Raw genomic sequence first — 25,597 nt, forward strand, 5'->3', positions numbered from 1 at the left:
TATTTTGGTCTAATTTCAGTTGTTGGATGTAGGGTGTGGTTGCCAGGCAGTGTTTGTGGCCTGTGGTATACAGGAAGTCAGACTAGCTGAGCTGCTGGTGACTTCTGACCTTCAACTCTATGACTCTAAAATTGGCTTAAATTTGCTGACACCAGCTAAACCAGTTACAAACCCATAAGAATGCCTTGATTTTTATTTAAATGCCTCTTCCATGTGTAGCTAAGGCCAACTTTCTCCTGGCACCAGAAAGGGGAAAATCACAAAAGATGAGCTTCTTCTTCCTTTGCCTTGAAAGATGTGACTCAATCAATGTAATTTTGTCTGGTCAGGTTTGCCATTACAGTCCTTCTGCGCCTCACCCATGGAGTTAGCACATATCCCTGCGTAACCATCTGTTACTTTTTCTTTTAATTGACCTCAGTGCGATTTCTTCTCCGTATTGAGCCTCTGTTCTCCAGCAGGGATGTGAATTATTGACTGATCTGCTTCAATGTTTAAGAGGTTACGAGGGCCATAAAACGACTGGAGGCTGATCAGAATGAAACATAAAAGAATATGCAAAAGCAAATGTTCGCTTGAAAAACCAGGACAGAACAATACTGAAGACTAGAAACAGCAGACTGAAGGGCGAGAGAGGCTTTTATATAGATACAGGCAAAGCATCTTGACCTGAGCTAGGAGTTATATATAACATCATCCAGGTGGGAATTTAATTGAAGAACAAGGACTTGAAGTGCAGGCTAAGTGGCCAGACTGTGCAACTGACACTGGTCGGTTGCATAGCTATCCGACATCACAATGTGGGGGGTTTTAGCAATAATTAGTAGCTTTCCCTTTTTTTTCTGGTTGATTTGGTTTGGGTGACGTATGCTGGTGTCATGTCTTGATACACTAATGATAAAAAAGGCCGAATGAAACAGGGGAATTGGTGGACTTACAGAAGGAGGTCTAGAGGTCATGGAGGTCAGTTATCTTAGCACTGAACACTCCTTGGTTCTTATGGTAGCAATCATTATGGCTCATTATTTTGAAGTTTCACTGTGTGATGCTGCCTAAGATAATTCCGCCGGGGGCAATGAGGGAGGACTGTAGTAGATAGAGCTGGTCAAACAAATGCCATCAAAACAGTTTTCTGTTGGAAAATGCCATTTTGATGGAACTACATTTGGTTTCAGAGTAGCAGCCGTGTTAGTCTGTATCGGCAAAAAGAAGAGGAGGACTTGTGGCAACTTAGAGACAAAAATTTATTTGAGCATAAGCTTTCGTGAGCTACAGCTCACTTCATCAGATGCATTCAGTGGAAAATACAGTGAGGAGATTTATATACACACAGAACATGAAAAAATGAGTGTTATCCTACACACTGTAAGGAGAGCGATCACTTAAGATGAGCTAATACCAGCAGGAGAGCGGGGGGAGGGGAGGGAGAAAACCTTTTGTAGTGATAATCAAGGTGGGCCATTTCCAGCAATACATTTTGTTGTTGTTGTTATTGCAAACTCATATCCATTTTAACGAAATTGTATTTTTGTCTAAAAGAGGAAAACCTATTATGACAATGTTGACGTGGGACATTCTGACAGTTTTGAAACAAAGATTTGATTTATTTCTCTTTCAAAATGATTTTTTTGAGACCTTGCCTTTATATTAAAAAAGAAGTTAAATTACAAATGGCCAGAATTGAAACAAAGTGGATGGATTGAGCCAACATGAGAACCATTCTGGAATTTTGTTTAACAAAAGTTTTTGAAATCTTGGCTTTCCATCGCAATTTGGGACAATCTTTGTTTTTTGAACTCTCCGTTTTTTGCAGGATATAAAATCAACTTTCTGACCAGCTCTAATATTAGCCCTTTATAAAGGTCAAACCAAAGCAAATTAGGTCCTCATTCACCACTGCATTCCTCCAGTTTTATACTGGTTCAAGTCCATTGTATTCAACTGGTATGGTGTAATGACAGATCAGGACCTCAAGGTTTGCAATATGGTATCATGCAATTATCCAGGTCCCTCTCTCCTTGTATTTTGGCTTGCACCAGCCTGGCTGATTCCAAGGATACTCAGACTAGTCCAGTAAAAGTCCAGAGCTGTTGCTCAGTATAAGTCAATGAGCTCCCAGCCCCTTTATCTGTTTCTTCTTGGATGTTGTTCTTTCTCCCCTGCTTGCAGACTTCGCAGCAATGAGGCTGCAGAAATGACAGCAGAGCTCCCTGACAGTAGGAAATCATTGCAACAAAGGGACGGGGTGGGGTGACAGCTAGAAAATGTGCTGGGAAACAAAGAAGAAAGGGTTTCTGCTGCACAGGGCACTGGTCTGAGAGTCAGGGGCTCTGGGTCAGAGTCCTGGCTCTGCTACAGACTCCCTAATCAAGTCAACCTCTGGGGAAAATCCCACCCCAGTCAGCATAAAGTTTACGCCCCATTTAAAATCCATCCTGAGAATGGAAATTGGGATTATGTAGTGACCAGCGCCGGGGGCCAGGGGCATTTCATCACTCGGTTTTTGGCCAAAATATTTCAGTTTCGGGGAGTTTGGTTTAATTCTCCACAGAAACCAGACGCTTCTTGCAAAAAACTGAAACCCAATTTTCCCCTGAAAATCAGTTTCAATGGAAATTTTTCAGCCAGCCCAAATTATATTCTGCATATTAAAATCCCCACTGCAGTTTGGATGCATCTAAGACTCCAGCCCTAGACTTCTTACTAGCATTGCTGTTCACCTTTATACACTTATTGTGCTTTAGCCCAGAGGTAGTTGCATGTCTGTGTTGGCAAAGTGAACTCCAGTACCATACAATTAGTTTGCACAATCAGCCAATGAAGTTTGAAATGAACTTTGAGGGCCATCGAGATGAAAGATGCTCTCTGAATATAAGATTCATTGTTCTCAGGGGCCTGAGTGTTAGTCAGATAACAGTGGCTAAATATGGACCAATCACTGGGAGACAAGCCAGTTATAAAACCCCAAGCGTACCGATGCTGTAGACCTACTGCCAATTAATATTAACGCTAGCGAATAGAATGATCTCTGCATTTCTGTGCGGAGGAGTGGATAGTCCTCAGTGATGCATATTGACGTTGCAGCAAGACCAAGCAATGAACTTTGTTGGCTTGCTAGCACAGACTGTTTAGCATTGCCCCAGCTGAGATTAGCACATCTGGGCACATAAAGTGAGAGGGCCATAACATGAAAGCCTGAAGATGCTCGGAGAAGATCCCTTCAGGTTTGCAATGGTTTGTGCCTCAAACACACCAGACGTGCAAATTTCCCCTTCTGCCTCCCAGCCAGGCCACTCGACATCGCTCCGATGTCATAAGGGGGCTATAAAAAGACCCACATCTGGCTGGGGGGGAGGAGTTCTCCAGGGCAGGCATTGCATACAGCAGGCTACAGCTGTCCTATGCAGGACAAGCCCCAGTTGTGCCAGGGGCTGGTGGGTAGAGGGGTGGGTTTGTCATGCTGTGTAGGGGCAACACTCTTACTCAGCCTTTGGGCTACTCAGGTTATATCGGGGGGGCCCAGGAGCAGTCCAGGCTCCAGGAGGCACAAAGTTGGTATAAAGTCCTTTTTGCCCTCCATCCAAGAGGTCTTGCCCAGGCTTTACTCAGAACCTTTCCCCAGCATCTAAAACATGCACAGACAAGACTCCACAGTGACCCTGACACAGTCTGTAAATATTTTGTAAATGTAAAAGTAGTGCCTCCTGAGAGAACCAGCAATCCATTTAAACAGTGCAATTAATCACCCAGAGCCTCTTTTTTCGGAAGAATAAAATAACCAGCAGGCTGCTGTGATAATTTCGGTGGAAGAAATATGCAGCCTGGGGCAGGGGAAGAAAAAAGAAAAGAAAAAAGCAGCAGCATTGCAAATCCATGGAGTGGTTTCTTTTTCTATTTTTTTCTTCTTCTAAATAACGTGATGTTCGTCTCATCATAATTCGTCAAAGCTCATTTCCCCTGCAAGGAAAAAGTACTTGGCTCCAATTTATGCAGCAGAGGGATATGTGAATGTCGGAAATTGGATCATCTCCGTCAGTCATTTGCAATGTAAACTCTTTGTGCAAACATCCCCGATCACTTTGCAAAATTACCCAAATAATGGCTAAGCAATACGCACATGCTCATAAGGGAAGCTAAGAGATTAAACAAAACCCAGCGCTTATAATCAGAGTGGCTCTGGGGCAGGAGTAATTGCAGTATCATACATGCTGATGTGCATGAGGGCACACAGCCCCCTTTTTCTAAAACAATATTTCCATTTGTTTATAATTTGATGTATTAAATTCACGCCCCCGTGCACACACTTGCATTAATAAGACACCACGATACAACATTTAATGTTGGGCTGTGAGCAATTGGCTGCCAAAAGAAGGCTCCCTGATTTAACAGCTACCCACTGTGTTCTGTGCTAGATGGAATCACAGTCCTTCTTAAATAAGAGGCAGGTTTGAAAGAAAACTTCTACAAGAGAAGACACAAACAGGCTTCAACCCAGCTCAACTTCCAGCTTTGTGTCCCTTGGTTACCAGGGCTCACACCCTGCCTGGAATTCCAAGCAGCACGCAGAGACCTCTAGTGGGTGAATAATGTAAGTCAACCTAGCATTACACCGCTGGTGTAAAAATATAAACACAGGATGAGGAAACAGTCGTTACTCAAGATGAGTATTCTCCTCTCATTACCAAGGACAACCCCAATCCAGAAGACAGTCATCTCTCTTATTCAGTATGAGGCCATCCTAGCCCTTCCCCATGCTGCTCCCATCAGTGAACATTCAAAGAAACCCCTTCAACAGAAATCATTTCCCATCCCCCACCAGTTGGTCTCTACACCTGGAGCCACTCTGGGTTCCAGGCCAGCTGTTCTGCAGCCCTGGTCTCTGCTACAGGAGTTTGCTGCCAGAAGCATGGAGAAGAAGCTCGTGATGGGAAGGTTGGTTTCCAGGTTCGTTGCTGTCAAGAATTGCAAGCTAGCCTTATCTATCAATCGGCATAGCCCTGTCCTTCTCCTCTGCACAGTGCCCCCTGGTGGCCTCCTCACAGCTCTGAGCATTAGTGAGGCTTCAGGTGCAATGCACTGTGGGATTAGTTAATTTCACCTATTGTCTTTCTACCAGATCACCTTGCACTTTGTGGCAGAAGGCATTAAGCACTATAGCTCACCTCGGTGTATTCCCACTGTGCGATTGACTGAGGCTGCTTTATTTAGCGGTGAAACACAAAGACTGCCTGCCCAGGATGTGACCCTCAGTGAAACTGCCAGAGCCGGGGGGAGGAGGCACATAATGTCTATGAATGACCGAAATGTACAAGGCAGACATCCACCACACGAACACTGAGCATGAATGAAGCGTTTGATGAGTAAACAGAATGGAATTTGTGTAATATCAGGCAGTCACAACAGAAGGCTTTGAAAACCATTGTCAGCAGGCGTGTCAGTAACTGGGTATCAGAGTGTTCTCATGTTGTTACATAACCCTCCCCTACACACTGTGTCATAAATATAAAGGGAAGGGTAAACCCCTTTAAAATCCCTCCTGGCCAGAGGAAAAATCCTCTTACCTGTAAAGGGTTAAGAAGCTAAAGGTAACCTCGCTGGCACCTGACCAAAATGACCAATGAGGAGACAAGATACTTTCAAAGGCTGAGAGGAGGGAGAAAAACAAAGGGTCTGTGTCTGTCTGTATGATGCTTTTGCTGGAGACAGAACAGGAATGGAGTCTTAGAACTTAGTAAGTAATCTAGCTAGGTATGTGTTAGATTATGATTTCTTTAAATGGCTGAGAAAATAGCTGTGCTGAATAGAATGAATATTCCTGTCTGTGTGTCTTTTTTGTAACTTAAGGTTTTGCCTAGAGGGATTCTCTATGTTTTGAATCTAATTACCCTGTAAGGTATCTACCATCCTGATTTTACAGAGGTGATTCCTTTATTTCTATTAAAAGTCTTCTTGTAAGAAAACTGAATGCTTTTTCATTATTCTAAGATCCAAGGGTTTGGGTCTGTGGTCACCTATGCAAATTGGTGAGGATTTTTACCAACCTTCCCCAGGAAGTGGGGTGCAAGGGTTGGGAGGATTTTGGGGGGAAAGACGTGTCCAAACTACGTTTCCCAGTAAACCCAGATAAAGTTTGGTGGTGGCAGTGGAAATCCAAGGGTAAAATAATTTTGTACCTTGGGGAAGTTTTAACCTAAGCTGGTAAAAGTAAGCTTAGGAGGTTTTCATGCAGGTCCCCACATCTGTACCCTAGAGTTCAGAGTGCGGAAGGAACCTTGACACGCTGCGATGGTGTAAAAGGGCTGCAAACAGCCTGCAAGGGTTGAAGGAGGCTGCCCCATGTCACACACTGTCTTGGGCTCCCTTAGGCAAACCTGCCCTGGTCCCTCCATAACCTCTGCCACAGGGTGTGTGCCAGAGTCAGGGATGGGAGAGTGGGTCTATCGCACGCAGCACCGTGGGTGACTCTAGGCTGGCCCATGGCAGCCCATGAGCTGCTGCTGTAAATTAGAGCAGATGTAACCCACCCAGTGGGATGCTTTGTCCCCCTCTAGTGGGGTTGTGGCTGATCCGCTTGTAATAGCTGCAGCTAAAAGTTACAGGCTGTTTCCACTCAGGCACTAAAAGCTTTAGGTTCACAGGTCCTGGGTTCAGTCCCTTCTGCCAATGACCCACTAAGAGGCGTGATGGAATGCAGACCCTGAAGCAGCCCTGAATTCCCCGGCACACAGAATATCCGCCTTTGGCCCACAACACCATGGGCTGCTCCATCTCCTGGAGGCACATCAAGGAATATCAATCTTAGATTATAAATCTGAATGACAAGACTCCCATTGGTTCCAGTGGGATCAGAATTTGGCCCCATATGTGTTTAGTTCCCTGCTGTGTGCTGAGCAACTAAACCATCCATTATTTCCACCTTTTTAAAGGGAGAAAATAGCCATTTAATACTATTACCATACACAGCTGCTGATTCAGATGAGACATTAAATCAGTGGCTATTTCCAGCTAATCATTTCCTCCTTTGCTGCCAGATCTGTGGACACATGTTTCTCTCCACCTTCAAACTCCCTGTTTTGTGGTTTTTAGGCACAGCCACTTTCTGTGAAGGTAAGATCAGCATTCGAGTGTTTTCTGCGTAGAGATTCATTGTTATTCACACGAGGCCAGCATTGTACAAAATCATATCATTCTAATGGGGTTTTTGCAGGGGGAGGGTGGCTTTGCTTTTTTAACATACACCTGAGGCTCAAACTACGTCTCTGATCCTCCCTAAATTAATGCCAGCTGCTCAGGATTTATCTTGGCTGGTGCACGTCTCCCACTGTCCCAGTGGGGAAGCAATATTGAAGTTATTCAGGGTGAAGTTTGGGACTCCAGGTTAAGGGTGTGTCAGACCGACACATTGAAAAATGGCTGTAAAAGATGGGCGTTCTCTGTGGATCAGGCTCAGAGAGGTACATGTGATACCCTGAGGAGTTCAGTGCCTCGGGCTGTCAAGTTAACACCTTTCATTAGCATTAAATTGACTAAGAACATGGGGGCACAGATAGTTGACTCAGGTTTTCTATCAAGGCTACAGGAGGGAGCTTGCGGTGAGCTTTCACACTGAATGCCCCACAGGTCTGGGGAGAGCCTGGACATTATAGAGAATTGTTTGGTTTTAGTATACGAGATGGAGCTGATCCAAACACCCCTGAAACTCTGGGATGGTTGAAATCCAGATCTGCATTGCTGTGGCCTGGACTCATTGTCATCAACCTTGTTAAAGGAAGGAAAGGTGTGACGGGTTCTCTGGGGTGCAACCTGGAACTGGGGTACCACTGAGCCCTCTGGCTTGCCAGCCTGGGCTCCCTCTCACACTGTGATGTTGTGCCAAGCTGCAAACCTCTCCAGGTCCTGCATTTACATAGGCAGGGACACACCCAGCTGAGTTACATGAATGCTTTCACCAGCCACTCATGAACCAACAATAGAGAGACTCCAGCCAATTCCCCACAGCTCCCCAGCCTAGGAACCCAGAGCTGTACTGTCTTGCCCTGGTCAGAAATCTGACCAGTGGGCGTTTATTACCCAGTCCGCCCCTCCCTCAATGTGGAAAGGGCATGCAACAGGTTTGGTTCCTGAGCACATTGCCCCAGCAGTTCAAGCAAAACACACTGTTTTAGGCAAAATATAAAACAGATTGCTTAACTACAGAAAGGTAGTTTTTAAGTGATTGTAAGTAGTAAGCATATGGATCAAAGTTGATTATCCAAGAAATAAAAGTAAAGTCACAATCTGAGTTCTATAAATGAGACAGGATGTGAATCAAGCAGTGCTGGTAACATTCCTTCATGCACAGGCTGGGATCCTTCTTTTCAGCCTGGGACCACCTCCCCAGTTCACTCTTTGTCCTCCAGACATGTTTCCAGGTGTTGTGTTGTGGGGGGAGTGAGGCCAAATGATGATGTCACTTCCCCGCCTTTATAGGTTCTTCCAGCTTGTTGGAAAGATCTTTTGCTATGATCTAAATCAATCAGTGTCCGTTGTCCACATACTCCCCCTGAGAGGTCTCCATTGCATATAGTTCCTGGGGTAGTCCTTGTGAGTGTGTATTCCCCGTAATGGGCTATCATCCATGTCTGGCTGCTCCATTGTTGTACCTGAAAGGCTGGTTGTGGGTGTTCCCAACCTTACAACATATTTCAGGAACACACACATAGCAAAACTTTATAACACCACATGCAATGACAGCACATCCACTCCAACTGGATATTAATGTTCAACAGATCCAGACTCTTAAAATGGTACCTCGCAAGGCAGACTTTGTACAAAGCATATCACCAGTGTCAATATGGGGGTGCCAGGGTGTTGCTTTGGGGTACAGTGTGTCATAGAAGGGCTTCTTAGGAAGAAATTAGAAGTGATGGGAGAGCCCTGCAGGTTCTTGTGATAATCCTGCTTCCCCTTGGGTTTTAAAATAATTCCACATGCTCTCTGCTGTTCCGCGTCCTTGTTACTGATGCAAGACTATTGCTCATGGCCACGTAGCATAAGGCAACACGATAACACTGTTTGTGTGAGTGGGTGGATCTTGATATCTGACATGGGTTTTCATTAATAAAGACTTAAAAAAAAGCCACAACCTTTCTCTCCATACTCCCCTGCAAACTTCCACCCCATGGTCTTTTATTTGCATGGGATCAGATTAGATTTTAGAGGCCGCAATCTGAGCCATGCCAGGCACTTCTCCACTAGACTGCTTTGGTGAGCAATAGAATTCTATTCCTTTCTTCCTGCTTGACAGCCTGGGATTGCCCCAGTTTTAATTAAGTGATAAATCTTTGACTCACGGCAGAGATCTAGCCATAAACAGGGGCTGATAAATACACCTGGATTATACCCATGTCTTATCTGAAGCCAGAGCGCCACACGGTTACACAAACCAACGCAATCTGTCTCCATTTGAATTCCACTAATAATTGAAAAGACAGGAAATCTGCCCTCTGCTGTAATTAATTTCACTTGGTAAATGCAGTAGTATTGGGTAAATATGTCATTTTGTTTCAGAAGGTTTTAAAAAAAATTGCTTACTGACGATTACATTCGATAGGACTGAGAGATATAATACAAGGTCTGTCAGGATTTACTACTTGCTTGTTGCATGCAAGCAGCACTGATGATTATATTTACACTGTTGATTCAAACCTCTTTCTGTTTATTAATTAACTGTAATGGTAAATGCTCCAACAAGTAAAGCCAACACTGGGTTTTTTTTGTTTCTTTGGTTGGTTTTTATTGTATGTTTTTTTGGCATTGTGGTAGGGCTCTGACCCATGCTAAACCAGGCTCTGAAGTGTCCCTAGCCTCTGTTTGCCAGAAGCTGGGGATGGATCACTCGATGGCTACCCGTTCTGTTCATTCCCTGTGAAGTACCTGGCATTGGCCACAGTTGGAAGACAGGATACTGGGCTAGATGGACCCTTGGTCTGACCCAGTGTGGCCATTCTTTTGTTCTCTGTTGTGGCAGATTTGTCCACATGTTGTAAGAGACAGTCCTTGCCGTAGAGAACTTACAAGCTCAAGAGAGAGCAGACTTGGGAAGGGAAACTGAGGCACATAATGGGGACATGATTTGCCCTAAGTTACGCAGCTGGTCAGTGTTCTACCTATTGGACCACATTGCTTCAGACAGTTGCGCCTTCCTGAGATAACTCCAGTACAAGAATCACACTATGGCTAAATTGCACGGTAGCTTTTGGGAAAGGGAGGGCAGCCAATGGCTTGATTAATTGATCTCATGCTTCCATCCTGAACTTCTGCAAACATATGAATCATGCACATATAAGTATGCAGACACTTAACGTTCTCTCTCTCTCAAGATATGAAAGCACAGCTCAAACATGCATATTTGCAAAAGTTTAAACTGGAAGTTTACATTCCAGTTTGCAAAGCCAATTTTCATAATGGAATAAACCAGTCACTTGATCTTCAGAAGGCGGGACAGAAGTTGAGCTGAGCCAGTAATTGTATTTATATACCTCTGTCTTGTGAACAGGATAATCATTACTGGGATGCACTCTGAGTGAAGAAGAATACAGATTGCAGTCGGAGAGCTCCAAAGGGTCAGAAAAGTTCAGTCTGATGATATCAGTGTTGTCGAGAGGTTGGGGGAGCCACTGGGCTGTGCACTAGGCTGGGACTCGGGAGAACTGGGTTCAGTTTCTGGCTCTCCCACTGATTTCCTGTGTGACCTTTGGCAAGTCACATAATCGCTCCAGGCCGCAAGTCCCCAGCTGTGAAGGGGGGGTAATATTTCATTTCTCCCTGGCTTGTCTGTTTTGTCAATGAGCTCTTCAGGGCGGGGATTGTCTCACGTGCTTTACAGAGCCTGGCACAGTAGGGCCTTGCTCTTGGTTGGGAACCAGGGGCAATGTTGTATTATAAATCATTTTATTTTCAGTCTCTCATTTTAGATCTCACCACAAAAATCAAGAATAAAGGGTTTCAGTCTTAGCTGTAGTCTGAAGGGGAGCTGAACACGATCTGTCTGTCCTACTACCAATCACTGTAATATCTGCAATGTTCAAAGATGGGGAGGCTCCTAAATCCCATTGAGAATCTGGCCTGCATGCCAGTCGTGTAAAACCAATCGTCCGAGCTACACTTGCCCTGTGAGAAAGAGCAGCTTTGCCTACCTGAGACGATTGTGCTGGGTTTGGCCGTTCCTGGATGACTGGCTTAGTGACTGGCTGCAGTGAGCAGATCTTGGGGAGAGGAGATTCTTGGTTGTGAAAGATCTTGTGCTCACGTAGGTGACGGAGACAGGCCAGATATCTACGTCGGCCACAGAAACACGAACTGGTTCAGAGAGATGCTGCTCCCGACCTGTCTGATACATGTACAGGCTCGTAGCTTGAAAAACCAAGGGGGTTGTGAAACCTGAGGGCTGCTCTAGCTTGCCTGGGGGGCGGCTGGTTCAAGCCATGGCTTGCCCATGACTGGGGGGAGGCAGAGAATGGTTTGGAGCATCGGGACTGAGTGTGTTGTCTTGCAGATGCCTCTTCTGCTCTGGCGTGGGCCCCATCCGACACTCAGTCACATCACACAAAGCAGCTACGGTGAGGGTGGAACAAGGGGGGGGGCACTCAGACCCCTTCGCAAACCCCAGCTTAGGGGAGCAGCTCTACTGAGCCCCGTATGGGAATATATCCTATGAAACATACCAGCTCAGCTGCTTCTCACCCTAGATCAGGAACGTTGCCAGTGCGATGCTCCTTTGTCCAGCCCTTAAAAGGGCAATAGCAAAAAGTGTGCATGCTGTGGACAAGGATAGGTTTCTGTCCGCGCTGCTGCTGCTGAAAGGCAGAAAAGCCCAGCCTGCCTCGCCCTTAAATCCCAACCTTGCAAAGAATTACAGACAACCTAAGGCCACCAAACTGGCCTGAGGCAAAGCAAGTGGTGACTATACAAGCTAAACAAGCTGTGTAGAATGGGGCTAGTGATATTTCCGTCCCTACAGAGATGCTGCTGGACCCTGATTAGAGAAGAAGACAGAGAGAGGGGGAATAATTATTTTATTAACAATTGTTGTGTATTTACAGTAGGGTTTGCTGTGCGCCTTCCCAGTACTCCGGGCTCCAAAGCGGCAGAGGAGTCTAGGGGGGTAGAGCAGTGGGCTGAGTCACAAGACATGGCTTCTATTCTTGGCTCTGCCATCAGCCTGCTGGGTGATTTAGGGCAAGTCGCTTGGCCTCTCTATGCCTCAGTTTCCCCACCCAGCTCTGTTTTCTGAACATTCCCATATCCTTCACTGTAGAGAACTGAGAGCCTCTTGAAACAGCAGGGGCAAGCATTTCCCCTTGTTACACCCACACAAATATTCTCTTTCACTGGATCTTTTGAAGGCTATCAACAGCTAGCCAGTCTGATGGGACTGCCAGGTGTTTGAAGAGGGGGGTCTAGCAGGCCCAGTGCATAGATGTTGCCAGGAGAGTGACTCATTCAGAATTTCAAATTTCCAGGGAAACCATTTACTGGTTGCTTCCTCCACAGCCCCAGCCAATCCTCTTCATGGGACTCCTGCAAGAAGGGATTCTGGCTGTTAGTTTTCACACACAGACTTTGTCAGCAGAGGGCACTGCATCACCTCAAATGAAATATCCCTGACAAATAACAGACCTGCCAGATACTCCTACATCTGTCCTGAGCTTTGGTTCTTCACGCACCTGCAGCAGGTGTCGCTGGGAGACAGGCCAGCTTTGCAGTCATTTGTCCACACGGCACTGGGTGTCACTGATTGGTTAATCTGAAGGGTTTCCAATCTGAATAAAGTTTGCAAATTAATTTTGCAAATTTTAACGCTATTAGTAATTCTATTACACTAGCGCCGAGAGCACTCGTGTGTTTTCAGGGCCCCGTTGTGCTAGGCACTGCAAGCACATGTACTCAGAAAGTCTCTGTCCCAAACAGCTTATGCGCTAAATAGGACATAAGAACATAAGAACGGCCATACTGGGTCAGGCCAAAGGTCCATCTAGCCCAGTATCCTGTCCTCCGACAGTGGCCAGTGCCAGGTGCCCCAGAGCGAATGAACAGAACAGGGAATCATCAAGTGATCCATCCCCTGTCGCCCATTCCCAGCTTCTGGCAAACAGAGGCTAGGGACACCATCCCTGCTAATAGTCATAGATGGACCTATCCTTCGTGAACTTATCTCATTCTTTTTTAAACCCTGTTCTAGTCTTGGCCTTCACAACATCCCCTGGCAAGGAGTTCCACAGGCTGACTGTGCGTTGTATGAAGAACTAATTCTTTTTGTTTGTTTTAAACCTGCTGCCTATTAATTTCATTTGGTGGCCTCTAGTTCGTGTGTTATGAGAAGGAGTAAATAGCACTTCCTTACCTACTTTCTCCTCACCAGTCATGATTTTATAGACCTCTATCATATCCCCGCTTAGTCGTCTCTTTTCCAAGCTGAAAAGTCCCACTCTCCTCATAGGACAAGACAAAAAATGGGCAGGAAAAGAAAGGCATAGAGAAAGGAAGTCTGTACTCTAGACAACATGGTCTCACCTTACATCTAAATTTTCAAATCTGTTTTCTAACAACTTAAAATAAAAGGGCAAAACCTATTGGCCAGCTGTATTGGGGATTTGGATATGTTAACACTTATCTTCTCTTTTCCTCTTGTCCGTGCCCTTTTCCAGCATTTTTAATGTATTCTCAGAAAGGGCCTCTGTGCAAAGGGCCACCAAAAGACCAACAGGCCCCTTACATCCTAATTAAGCCTTATTTTTGAAGCCCTACATGGGACTTATATGGGGCCTAGGCATTGCACTGTCCCTTCTCCATGGATGAATTGCGCCCTATCGATGTACAAAGGCATGGATGAGATTGTTGTGGTTGGGTCTAGGAACCCCCAGTCACAGATCAGGACCCCATTGTGCTAGGTGCTGTACAAACACACAATGACATCTCTGAACATCAGCGATATCAGGTGTACTACACAGACGCACAACTGCACAGATTCCTCACGGGGCAGTCTTACTTGCACCCTGTCCTTCTCTAACACCTCTGGTGGATAAACCAAACTCCAGACACCTTCGGCTGGGAGCTAGGTGTACAAAATACCATGCGCATTGCCGGACACGAGAACACTAGCATGTCTTTGTTAAGACAGTATTTGGCCATTTCAACTCAACAGCTGTTAATATTCTTGAAGTGTGCCTGATCTGCCACCTTGCCCCAAAGCCAGGGGTCTGCCTTACACTAGGTGTGGTTATTTAACAGTTCTGTGGGGGTGGGGAGTTGTTTTTTTGCATCTAAAGATTTGCATTAGGGTAGACTTGTTTCTCTAGAGATAGGGAAATGGAGGCATAGGGCAGGATTTTGCAAAATGCTCTCAGCACTCAGAAGCTCCTATTCTGACACTTCGATGCAACATGCTGAAAATCCGGCCCATGGCAGTGCCAGTCTTTTTTGTTCTGTATTTTTGTACCGCTCCCAACACAATGGGGTTCTGGTCTATGACTGCAACTCATTGGTACTATCAACAGAAATACTTAATGATAATAATAAGTAGCATCCTTTTAATCACAGGTGCTTTCTGTCTTGAGAGCCCCCGAGTTTTTTAAAGCAATACATAAAACCAACACTAGATGACACTACAGATATTTTACTCTGGTCCAGCTACTCTGCAAACTGAAGCTAAAATAAAAACTACAAAAACTCTGGAAAAGTTCAGGATATCGCTAAGCCTCTTAATTTAAAAGACGATGTCAAGTGTCTGGAAGAAAGTCCTGCTCCTTGAAGCTGCTTCTCCCATCTCATTCAATAAGAAAGGTTTTTTCCCATAGGTAATCAGCACAGGGCTAATTCTGGGATGCCTGAAATAGCCAAATACAGAGTGATTCTGGGGAGGGAGAAGCACATTTGATTTTAATTGTCATAAAATAATCCCTCTCTGAAGCACCTTTCACCCAGAGAGGTTCCGACACCATGTGCTGACTAGAAATCACATAACCTGCCAGTGAAATGGAGCCACCTTTGAGGGCATTGGAAGATACATATTCTGTGCCAGCAATGTCATATGATGGTTGTGCTTCGTATAAGGGCTTTGGGGTAGGAGGGTGAGGTGATAAGCAATTTTTCAGTTACTCTAAGCGATGCATTTAGGAATGTCTTTGACAGTACTATAGGCCACCAAGACTGTGGCCTTTGTTTGGGTGGAATCATCGCTTTCCGGGAAACAGCCCAGGAGGAATTGCTAATCACGGGCTTCTAAAAATGAGTAGCAGATGCCATCTGATTCCGAGAGAACGGAATGTGGCCCCCGATCCTGCAATGAATGGTGCACAGATGGCTCCCCACTGATGAAAGTAGGGGTCTGTGCAAAAGCAAGAGACGGATCTACTAACAGTCAGATTCAGTGCAGGATCAGGGCCTAGCTTGCCCTTCATGGCATTGAGTACCATGCATGGATGTCTAAGTGCTGTTAATTTTTCATTTTTTCCCATCACACGTTTGCTAATAGATCTAAATGCATTTGTTGACCAGAATTCACACCCGTAAAAGACAGCCATTATGCACATGCGTAGGTGGTCCAATCTGCAGATTATTTGGCAGTCGTAATCTTTAAATGGGGGCTATTTTGGCATTTGTATAATCAAATCTGTCGCCTTTAAAAAAAAAAAAAGGGCAACACAAACCTTTATTTCCAAATATCCTTGGGCTGATTCCCCTATTAACAGACCTCAACCACTTTAGATCATAGAACCAGTCCTTATTTTGGAAAGGAAGAGATGCATAATTGCATGCTATCTATTCAGAACCAGGAAATATAGCAAGACATCCATATTTCTCATAGTTATCTTTCTTTTCCTTCCCTTGTTTAGCCTACCCTGATGAATGAGTTTTTTCATGACAAAAATACTCCATACTCTAGTGTACTTTTTCTTCTTAGGCATGATGTCAGAATCAGAGACGGTGGTGAAAATTGGGATCTGACTTTTGCAAACAAACTTAGGGAGCGATGAGGTGGTCTGTGATTTTGTTTCGGGACCAGCCTTAGTTAGGTTGGCGTTAACAAGCTAAGCAGCTTTAATCCTGGGTGCTGCTCAGCAATAAAATCCCACTCAGGATGGATTTGTCTCATGTGACGTTACTTGGATAGTAACAGGAATGGTCACGAATGGCTTTGGATCTAAAGGTTGCTTCTGTGTTATTAACATGGGCTATATTTTGGAGAAAGTTGAATGTCATATGTGCTTTAAGTGATTTAGGTACCTAAATACCTTTGAGGGTCCGGGCCTAACTCCCATTGATTTCAACGGGAGTTAGGCAATAAGTATCTTTGCAGATCTGGGCCTTGGGAGGCTAAGGTCCGTTGAAAGTCAATGCAACCTGGCCGCTCTTGACAATGTGTTGTGCGTTTTTTAACCAATATGCATCCCGAATTAAATCCCGCCTTCACTGGTGCTACTTGGGTCTCAGCCTAAGCGGGAAGGTGCTTTAAACTCCCTGGGATTTGTGTGATGCTCAGGGATTCTATTGCCATGGCTGACCAAACAAACTCAGCTGCACCCGGACACGGACTAATCGCACTCTGAAGCAGAATGATGCCAGGTACACTGGCTCGTATTTGCTAACCATGTGGATTGCGTTCGCTTGGATTTGTTTGCATTCCGCCATCCTTAGGGGCTCACGTCTCATGCTGTCTCTGTCTCTGCCGGCCCCAGTCTTGTGAAACTCCTCATCACACCCTTCACCACACAGCAGCTCCTGTAGCGCTCAAAAAAGCTCGGCTCTGGAGGTACAGCCGTCCTTTGGCAGCTGTGGAAAAAGTCTATATGGACCTAAGAGGCTTATATGGGGCAACCCGCTGCCCTCTCTCATGGAGGGTCTTAAAGCGTTGCAGTGAATTGGCTTGTGTGCACATGCATTACTGCCCTCGCAGAACTGATCCACCGTGTGTCACAGGCTCCGTACTGCTAATGGCTAATGCAGATTTTCCTTTCACTCAGCTGCGAAGGGCTTGTGCTTTTTAGGTCTGAGTTCTCTTCTTGATGTCTCTCTGAAGTTCTGAGTGTCCCTGTAGCACAGCATAGTGATGCCTGTGAAGTCTTAGTTGGCCATCGGTCTGTTAAAATATTATTTGTATCTGAAAGTTAAAAAATCTAGGTGGAAAATAGATGTGGTAGGGGGGGGTCTAGTCAAACTTCTCAAAGGACATGATCCAGTATTCAGGGAAAGAGTTAGTACTACAGGTACAAAGAAGTGTTCACACAGCTTGAATTCCAGCTTTGTCTCCTTTGTTTACCAGGGATGGCAATTAGCCTGTAATCTTTTCTTTGATTTCAATTAGCTTTAGATCAGACCCTTAGAGAGCAACAAATCATATCTCTCTCTCGCACATGGGCACACACACACATAGCCCTGCATTCTGCTAACAACTGTACTGTTACAATGAGCTTGGAATTTACTGTATGTGCTCACTAAAGTGTCATTCAACAGAATCGCTGTTTATCCATTGGCTACAGATGGTAAAAATCCATGTCTCTATGTATCCATCTGTAGATGGAGTTGCTGCCTCAATATAGCTAATGATGTAAGCGCTTTGGTGACTTGCTGCAAAGATTACAAATAACCCTCAAACCCAGGAATGTCTCAGTATGTCTAGTCTGGGAATTGGAGTTTGGAATTGTAAATGTGTCTAAGGTTTACAGTGTCCCCGTATTTATATTAGGTGGAAAGTGGGGCGCAGTCCTTCAGTGGCAAACCTACCAGATTTCAACAATTCCTACGATGCGCAAAAAGCCTTCAATCAAGTAAGCTGGAGAACCTGTTTTGTTCAACTCTTAATGTGATGCTAGGTGTCACTGGCCTTTACAGAAAAGAGTGCAGGCAGGAAAAAAGATCATGTGACTCAACAAAAGTCTGGTGTATTGGTTTTTGGATTTCATACATTTATAGTATTGCTCAGAGGCCCCAATGTACAAGCACATAGCAAGAGATAGTCCCTGTCCCAAAGCATTGCCAGTAGATCGAGGGACCTGATTATTCCCCTCTGCTCGGCACGGGTGAGGCCGCATCTGGAGTTTTGCGTCCAGTTTTGGGCCCCCCACTACAGAAGGGATGTGGACAAATTGGAGAGAGTCCAGCGGAAGGCAGCAAAAATGATCAGGCAGCTGGGGCACATGACTTATGAGGAGAGGCTGAGGGAACTGTGGTGATTTAGTCTCCAGAAGAGAAGAGTGAAGGGGGATTTGATAGCAGCCTTCAACTACTTGAAGGGGGGTTCCAAAGAGAATGGAGTTCGGCTGTTCTCAGTGGTGGCAGATGACAGAACAAGGAGCAATGGTCTCAAGTTGTAGTGGGGGAGGTCTAGGTTGCATATTAGGAAACACTATTTCACTAGGAGGGTGGTGAAACACTGGAATGGGTTACCTAGGGAGGTGGTGGAATCTCCTTCCTTTGAGGTTTTTAAGGTCAGGCTTGACAAAGCCCTGGCTGGGATGATTTAGTGGGTGTTGGTCCTGCTTTGAGCAGGGGGTTGGACTAGATGACCTCCTGAGGTCTCTTCTACCCCTAATCTTCTATGGTTCTATGATTCTATGACATTACAATCTAAATAGACAAGACAAAGGAAGTATTATTATCATACGAGGAACAGAGAGATTGATTAGCCCAAAGTCACGTAGTGGGTCAGTGGCAGAGTTGGGAAAAGAGTCATTGGAATGATATTTTTGGATGGAAAAAGCAGTCCTTACAAGATTGAACATTTTGATGGCACAATTAAAATGTTGCTAACATTTTTCAATTTTCTGTTGGGAAAATCAAAATGAAATATTTCATTTTAGGTTGGTTTGACCTGAATTGAAATATTTTGGTCTGTTGAAATGACCTGAAACACTTAGTGACCTATAGAACTCCCTGTCACAAGATGTTATGGAGGGCAAGAACTTAGTAAGATTCAAAAGAGGATTAGAGACTGATATGGCTAATGAGAGCAACCATGGTTGTGTTAGATCAACTAATACAATATGAGCTTATAAACGCTTAGTTTCAGGTCAGTTCAACAATATGCTGCATTTGGTGAATGTGGTGTACTGCCTCACGGAAGCTGCAGAAAATGGGCTGGGCTTCTTGACAGGACTATGTCTCCCATTATGCAATGCTTTCTCCCCTGTGACCAATCTGTGTGGTGCATCATGGGAGACTTAGTGGGTTCAGGGGATCTGGCCTACAAGAGAAAATGGGAGTATAAGGCACCTGGACTACAACTCCCATAAAGCAATGCAGTTTCGGTAGCTTTGTTTATTTGCAGTATTTTCTAGTTCTCTTTTTTTTCCCTTTAACCATCTGAGCCCACGTAAGCCTTTACATGGGTCTCCACGCTGTACGCTACGGCCATTCAGAGCTTCACATCAGAAGCAGCATTAGAACTCAGAACTTACTTCTCGAAAAGTGCAGGCCTCTAACATTGAGCGTAGATAAATATCTATTAGTGACTAGCAGTGTGAGGCCTGTGACACACAGTTATGCAGGTCTAGTCACTAGAGGCCAGTGGTGCGCAGACAGGTTAGTGTTCATATATTCAATACATTAGTTTGCAGATCAGTTTAGTGCTCGTTTACAGACAGGCACTAAAATTACTGGCTTAATCCGGAAATAGTGTCTATAAGAACTGTGTAAACTTTTCCCCTCACTCACAAGTTCCGTCAGTGGTCTTCAAACCAACCTACGTGTTCTTCTGATCAGCGACCTCTACAGAGCACAAATGGAAAAGCTGACCTGAACTGAGTGGAGGTTTCAGAAAGCAAAGACCAGCAAACTCATTTTGGGGGGGAGGAAGGTCTTCCCTCTGCGTATTTTAAAAGATTGGAACTATTAAATGTGGCAAGATGATAAATGAAGGTGAACACAGTAGAGCCACTCAAAATAATGAGTGGAGGTAAATCAGATTTTCCTACTTACCTCTTTTCCTAATATGAGAGTGAGGAGAGGTGCAATGTAACTGAAAGACAACACATTTAAAACTGACAGAAGGAAATACTTTTTTACGTAGTGTACAGCTGACTGTGGAACTCCCTGTCACAAGATGTTACTGAGGGCAAGAACGTGGTATGATTCAAAAGAGGATTAGCAAGTGATATGGCTAATGGGAGCATCCATGGTTGTGTTAGAGAGGCTAATAAAATATGAGCTATCAAACTGAGGCTATGAGCCTCAAACTTCAGGGCTTAACCTAGTAACTAACCAATGGGAGTTGGGAAGAAAATTCCTGTACATTCAGGCCATAGACAGAAGTGATTTGGAATAAATGTACTCAAATCTTGGCTCTTTATAGACCCACATGTTTGGAAGGAGATTTCCTGACTTGAAGGGGGAATTCCATTGAATAACAACGCATTCCTTTCAGAAAAGGCGCTCTAGTCCTGCCACTGGGAGCATAACACCTTTGAAAACCAGGCCCTTTAGCTAGGTGCTGAAATAAGGATTTAAGAGTCTAACTTCAGGCCTCTGCATTTGAAAATCTTGGGCTGGAGCATCCAGACAGCCTGAGGGCAGGGTTTGAAGGCTTCAGATTGGCCCTACCTACCTTTTCCTTCTATTTGCATTCAGAGTCCTTTAGGCAGGAGAGAGACGTCCTTTTGCATCCTTTCTAGAGAAGCAAACGGAAAAAGCTCACCATTTGTGATAACAAACTCGTGTGATGACAAACCAGCAGGCAGTGTCTCGCACTCACAATAGCCACCCTCTAAGAGCAACCCTACAATAACAAATCCATGTGGCGTGCCCAGAGCACTCATGAGCACCCTGACAGGAAAAGACATGTGACTAGACTGCAGTGTAGGTGTAGCCAGGTTGGTCCCAGGATATTAGAGAGACAAGGCTGGGGAGATAATATCTTTTATTGGACCAACTTCTGTTGGGGCGAGAGATAGGGTTGTCACCTCTCACGGTTGGTAACTGGACCCCTGAGGCCCCGCCCTCTGCTCAACCTCTTCTTTTGAGGCCCTGCCCCCTTTTCTGCCTCTTCCCACCAGGCCCCATCCCTGCTCTGCTTCTTTCCACCCAGATTTTTAAAAAAATCAGGGCTTGTCAAATGGCACCCGGACACACAAGCCGAAACCCAGACTGTCCTGGTGAAAACCAGACAGGTGGTGACCCTAGGGAGAGACACGCTTGTGAGGGACTCTGTTCCCTGTTGTTACACCCACCACTAAGAATAAGACAGGATGGGTGCTGTGGTCATTCCATTGCACAAACCAAGTTTCCTCAATATTTGGTGACTAGAGATGTGTTTGGACCAAGGAACTCTGGCGCCAGAGCCGACGTAACTTTGGGGGAAGGGGGGTGCAGGTTCAGAGCTCAGTTTTGAGGCTTGAGCCTATCGTCACTACTAACAATTTACATGAGTAAGAAATTGCACTGAAATACCATGACATATATTGGCAACCATCTAACGTAGGGTGTTCTAGAGGGCCCATCACTGTGGTATCGAAACACTTTCTTGGTGAATTAGATCTGGATAGCTCCCCCTAGTTCTGTTTATGGGATTTTTTTCCTTTTCCTGATTAGAGGATGCTCAGAAAGATCCGTTTTCTGATTAGAGGATGCACAGAAAGATCCGTTTTCTGATTAGAGGATGCTCAGCGTGAGTGTGTGTGTGTGTAATATTCCACCTATTTGGCATATATGTTATCTATACCATATGTGTGTAATATTCTATAGCATATTCTATACCATATGTGTGTAATATTCCACCTATCTGGCATATGTGTTCTCTATAGCACATATACACTGTTTTAAATACACAGTAGTAGGCTTTGTCCTAGAAATGGTCCACAGAATTAAACTGAGTTTTCTATCTGATCTTTGGTCCTGTAGTTGTAAAATATACAAATATTATAAGGTAATGGGTGCAATATTCATGCATGAGCTCTAATGAGATAGTTAAAATAACAATAACAACAACAACCCCATAGTAGCTCCAGTTTGGGTCTTGAACTAAGGAGCTGACCTCAAAGGACAGAAATGAGGTGAGCTGGATTTCTGATACAATCTGGTTCTCGTTCTCAGGCCGTGAGTTTGCAGTGCGGGGGAAAAAATGGCCCAGAGTTTCAAAAACACCTAGTGATTTTGGATGCTCAGTCTGAGACACCATAAAAGGGGCTGATTGTCAGAAAGTGCCGAGCATCTGCCCTTGAAAACCAGGCCGCCTTAAGGTGCTGCAAGCTGGGCTCCCAGAATCACTCGCCCATTCTGAAAATCTTGGGCAACGGCCCTACTTACCCTCGTCTCCACCTACCTTGCTTCACTCTCAGACTATTCGAGTGTCCTACTGGCTGGGCAGGGAGAGCGTGTCGTGAGTTCACTCTACTGAAAATATACGAATGTAGGACATAAAACTGAAAGGGGCCATCAAATCCAGATCCCTGTTATCTCAGGCAACCCCATCATAGAATCCCATTCATTAATTTGTCAAGTTCCATCTTCAAATCAGTTTGGTTGTTTGCCCCAAATGCTTCTATTAGGAGGCTGTTCCAGAACCTCACTCCTCCGATGGTTAGAAATCTTCTTCTAATTTCTGGCCTAAATTTGCTCATGGCAAGTTTATACCCATTTCGCCTTCCCTGATGTCCACCTCCTGACGGGTTTATAGAGAACAATCAGATCCCCTCTGAGCCTTCGTTGTGCTAGGCTGAACAAACCACGCTCTTTTAGGCTCCATCTACGCAACAAGTTAGGGGTGTGATTATTTTTTCTCCTCTGCTTGTGCGCACTTACTACACCAGCTCTGGGGTGCAAGCTCTGGGAGGGAGTTTGGGTGCAGGAGGGGGCTCTGGGCTGGGGGAGGGGGTTGGGGTGCAGGAGGGAGTACGGGGTGCTGGCTCTGGGAGGCAGTTCGGGGCTGGGGGAGGGGGTTGGGGTGCAGGAGGGAGTATGGGGTGCTGGCTCTGGGAGGGAGATTGGGGCTGGGGGAGGGGGTTGGGGTGTAGGAGGGGATTTGAGGTGTGGGAGGGGGCTCAGGGATGGGGCAGGGGGTTGGGGTGCAGGAGGGGGTGTGGAGTGCTGGCTTTGGGAGGGGGCTCAGGGATGGGATGGGGTATGGGGTGTGGCTTCCGCCAGGTGGTGCTTACCTCGGGCAGCAGGACAGCGGGGCTAAGGCAGGCTCCTTGCCTGCCTTGGCCCTGCGCTGCTCCCCAAAGCTGCCAGCACATCCCTGCGCCATGGCCCCTGCGGGGTGTGGAGGGGAGGCACTTGGCTCCACGCGCTGCCTCTGCCTACAAGCACCGCTCCTGCAGCTCCCATTGGCTGCAGTTCCCCCATTCCTGGCCATGGGAGCTGCGGGGGAAGTGCTTGCAGGCAGGAGCAGCGCGTGGAGACCCTGTCCACGCCCCCCCATGCAGGGATGTGCCGGCTGCTTCCGGGAGTGGTGCAGGACCAAGGTAGGCAGGGAGCCTGCCTTAACCCTGCTGCACCGCTGGACTTTTAGTTGCGGGAGATCGCGATCGACTGGCAGAGGCTCTGCGATTGACCCATGATAAACCCGTGATAAAAGGCCAGTAGATGACACTCAGAAATATGCAGCACTGTTCTTGGGTTTTGTAGGACCAGGACAACTATTTCTTGTTGGGCGCTGCAAATGATTTCTGGCGCGCAGCTCCTAACACCGTTCACCAGTTAGACCCCAGTTTTCCATTCTGTCCTGGAAGGATGGGGGACGCGTGATGTGGTGGATGTGCAGCAGGAGAGAGAGACGATGAGGGAATGACCAAACCAAAGCTCTCCCTGTGCAAAGTGACTTTAGCAAATGTAAGCACACATGTATAATTTCCGTACTGAAGTTGATAGCAATACAGAGAAGGTGTCAGCCCATGTAACTTTCACTAGTATCTCATATTTTCCCTGATATAACTGTCTACTTACATGGCCCCCATCAGAGTTATCTGAGCACTCCTTAAATGCCTGTTGACAGTAATAACTGTAGAATAAGAATCCCATTTTCATAGAGTCATAGATTCCAAGATTAGGAGGGACCATTGTGATCATCTTGTCTGATCTCTTCTGTAACCCAAGCCATAGAATGTCCCAAAAATAATTCCTAGAGCGCATTTTAAAAAACAAACCAAAAACTCGTGACACCAGATCAGTGAAGTTTGTACTGAGAATACAGTACCTTTTCACTGTGTGTGAAAAGTGCAGAATACCAAGGGTGAGCTAAAACGAAATGATCAAATCAATGACTTACATATCCAGTGTGTGGTGCATTAAGGGTGAGTTTATTGGTTAGTCACACCTAAAGTAATATGATGAACCCACAAACTATTCATACAGCCCGTGTGTGTACGAAATGCGGAAATTTTGTTCCAAAATTCTATTCTGCATTTTTGTCAAACGTATTAACAAATGTTTAACAGATCAGAAAAATGAAAACACCAGGAAATGAGATTTCCCCCCCCATTAGTTTAAAATTTAAATTATAATTAACAATCAGTATGAAGAAAGCCAGAAGAAAAACATAAAACAGTAAAGATGAAAATCCTACATATTTGAAGGTGACTTGCTGCACAGCGTCCCTGTTTAGAGAGCTCAATGATTGGTGTATAAGCATTATGTTTAAATAAGTATCTCATGTTAATTATATTGCAAGCGGTTCAGTTGGAGACACACAGGTAATCGAGCATGTGTTGGACAGATTGCTTGAAATCTACTGTTATTGCTCAAATGAGATTTTTATATTTGTGCAGTTATTGATACTTCTCTCCAGTGCTGATAAATACCCCAGAATTTGTATTTAGAAGATCATGAAATGTGCTTTGATAATCACAGCAATTGAAAAAATCATTTTAACATATTAAATATAAAATAAGTTTATTGCCAAATATATTTTTAAACATCACAGATTTCTCAGATCTAACATTATAATGGACCAAGTTAGGGCATTAGAAGCATAAAAGCAATATTCTAAAATGAAGTGTGATTATTTGTTTGCATTATATTGCCAGTTCCTGTCCATTGCTGTTATTCTGAGTGTATTTTCCTCCGTGGCTGAATTTTACGAATGGTTGAAATCCTTGCAGATCGTCACAAAACTGACTTAAATACAAGTAACACGGTATGCCTGGCATGCATGCTGAAAATTAAACGGATCTATTTTTATAATAAACAAAGGACGGGATCCAAAGTCCAAGATCAGAACCTAATGCTGTAAAATTCTGACTCAGGAAATTGCTAGCACAGTGATTGCTTGAGAGATTTTACAGACTCGTATTTTCTTCATGATACCATGAGTAAGCACAGAGAGAGAGAGATTGATCCCAAAAGTATTCTACAAACTGTTTTAATTAATACAGTACGATCAACATACAACTTTTAAACAGAAAGCCTTCATAAATTCTTTGGGGAAATATGTACCAATTTAATCTCAGCTCCACTAAGAGAGAAAAAAAAATACACGGGATGAAATCACCTTGTTTTTATCGAGTTAAAGATTACAGACTTTGGAAGCCGATGGATGGAAAGGAAGGAAATCTATTCTGCTTTTTGACAGAGAGGATATAGAGGGATGCGCTGAACCTCTATAGGTAAAATAGACTTTGTCTTGTCA

This window comes from Lepidochelys kempii, chromosome 8, assembly GCF_965140285.1.
Source record: "Lepidochelys kempii isolate rLepKem1 chromosome 8, rLepKem1.hap1, whole genome shotgun sequence".
In the NCBI taxonomy this organism is placed as follows: Eukaryota; Metazoa; Chordata; order Testudines; family Cheloniidae; genus Lepidochelys; species Lepidochelys kempii.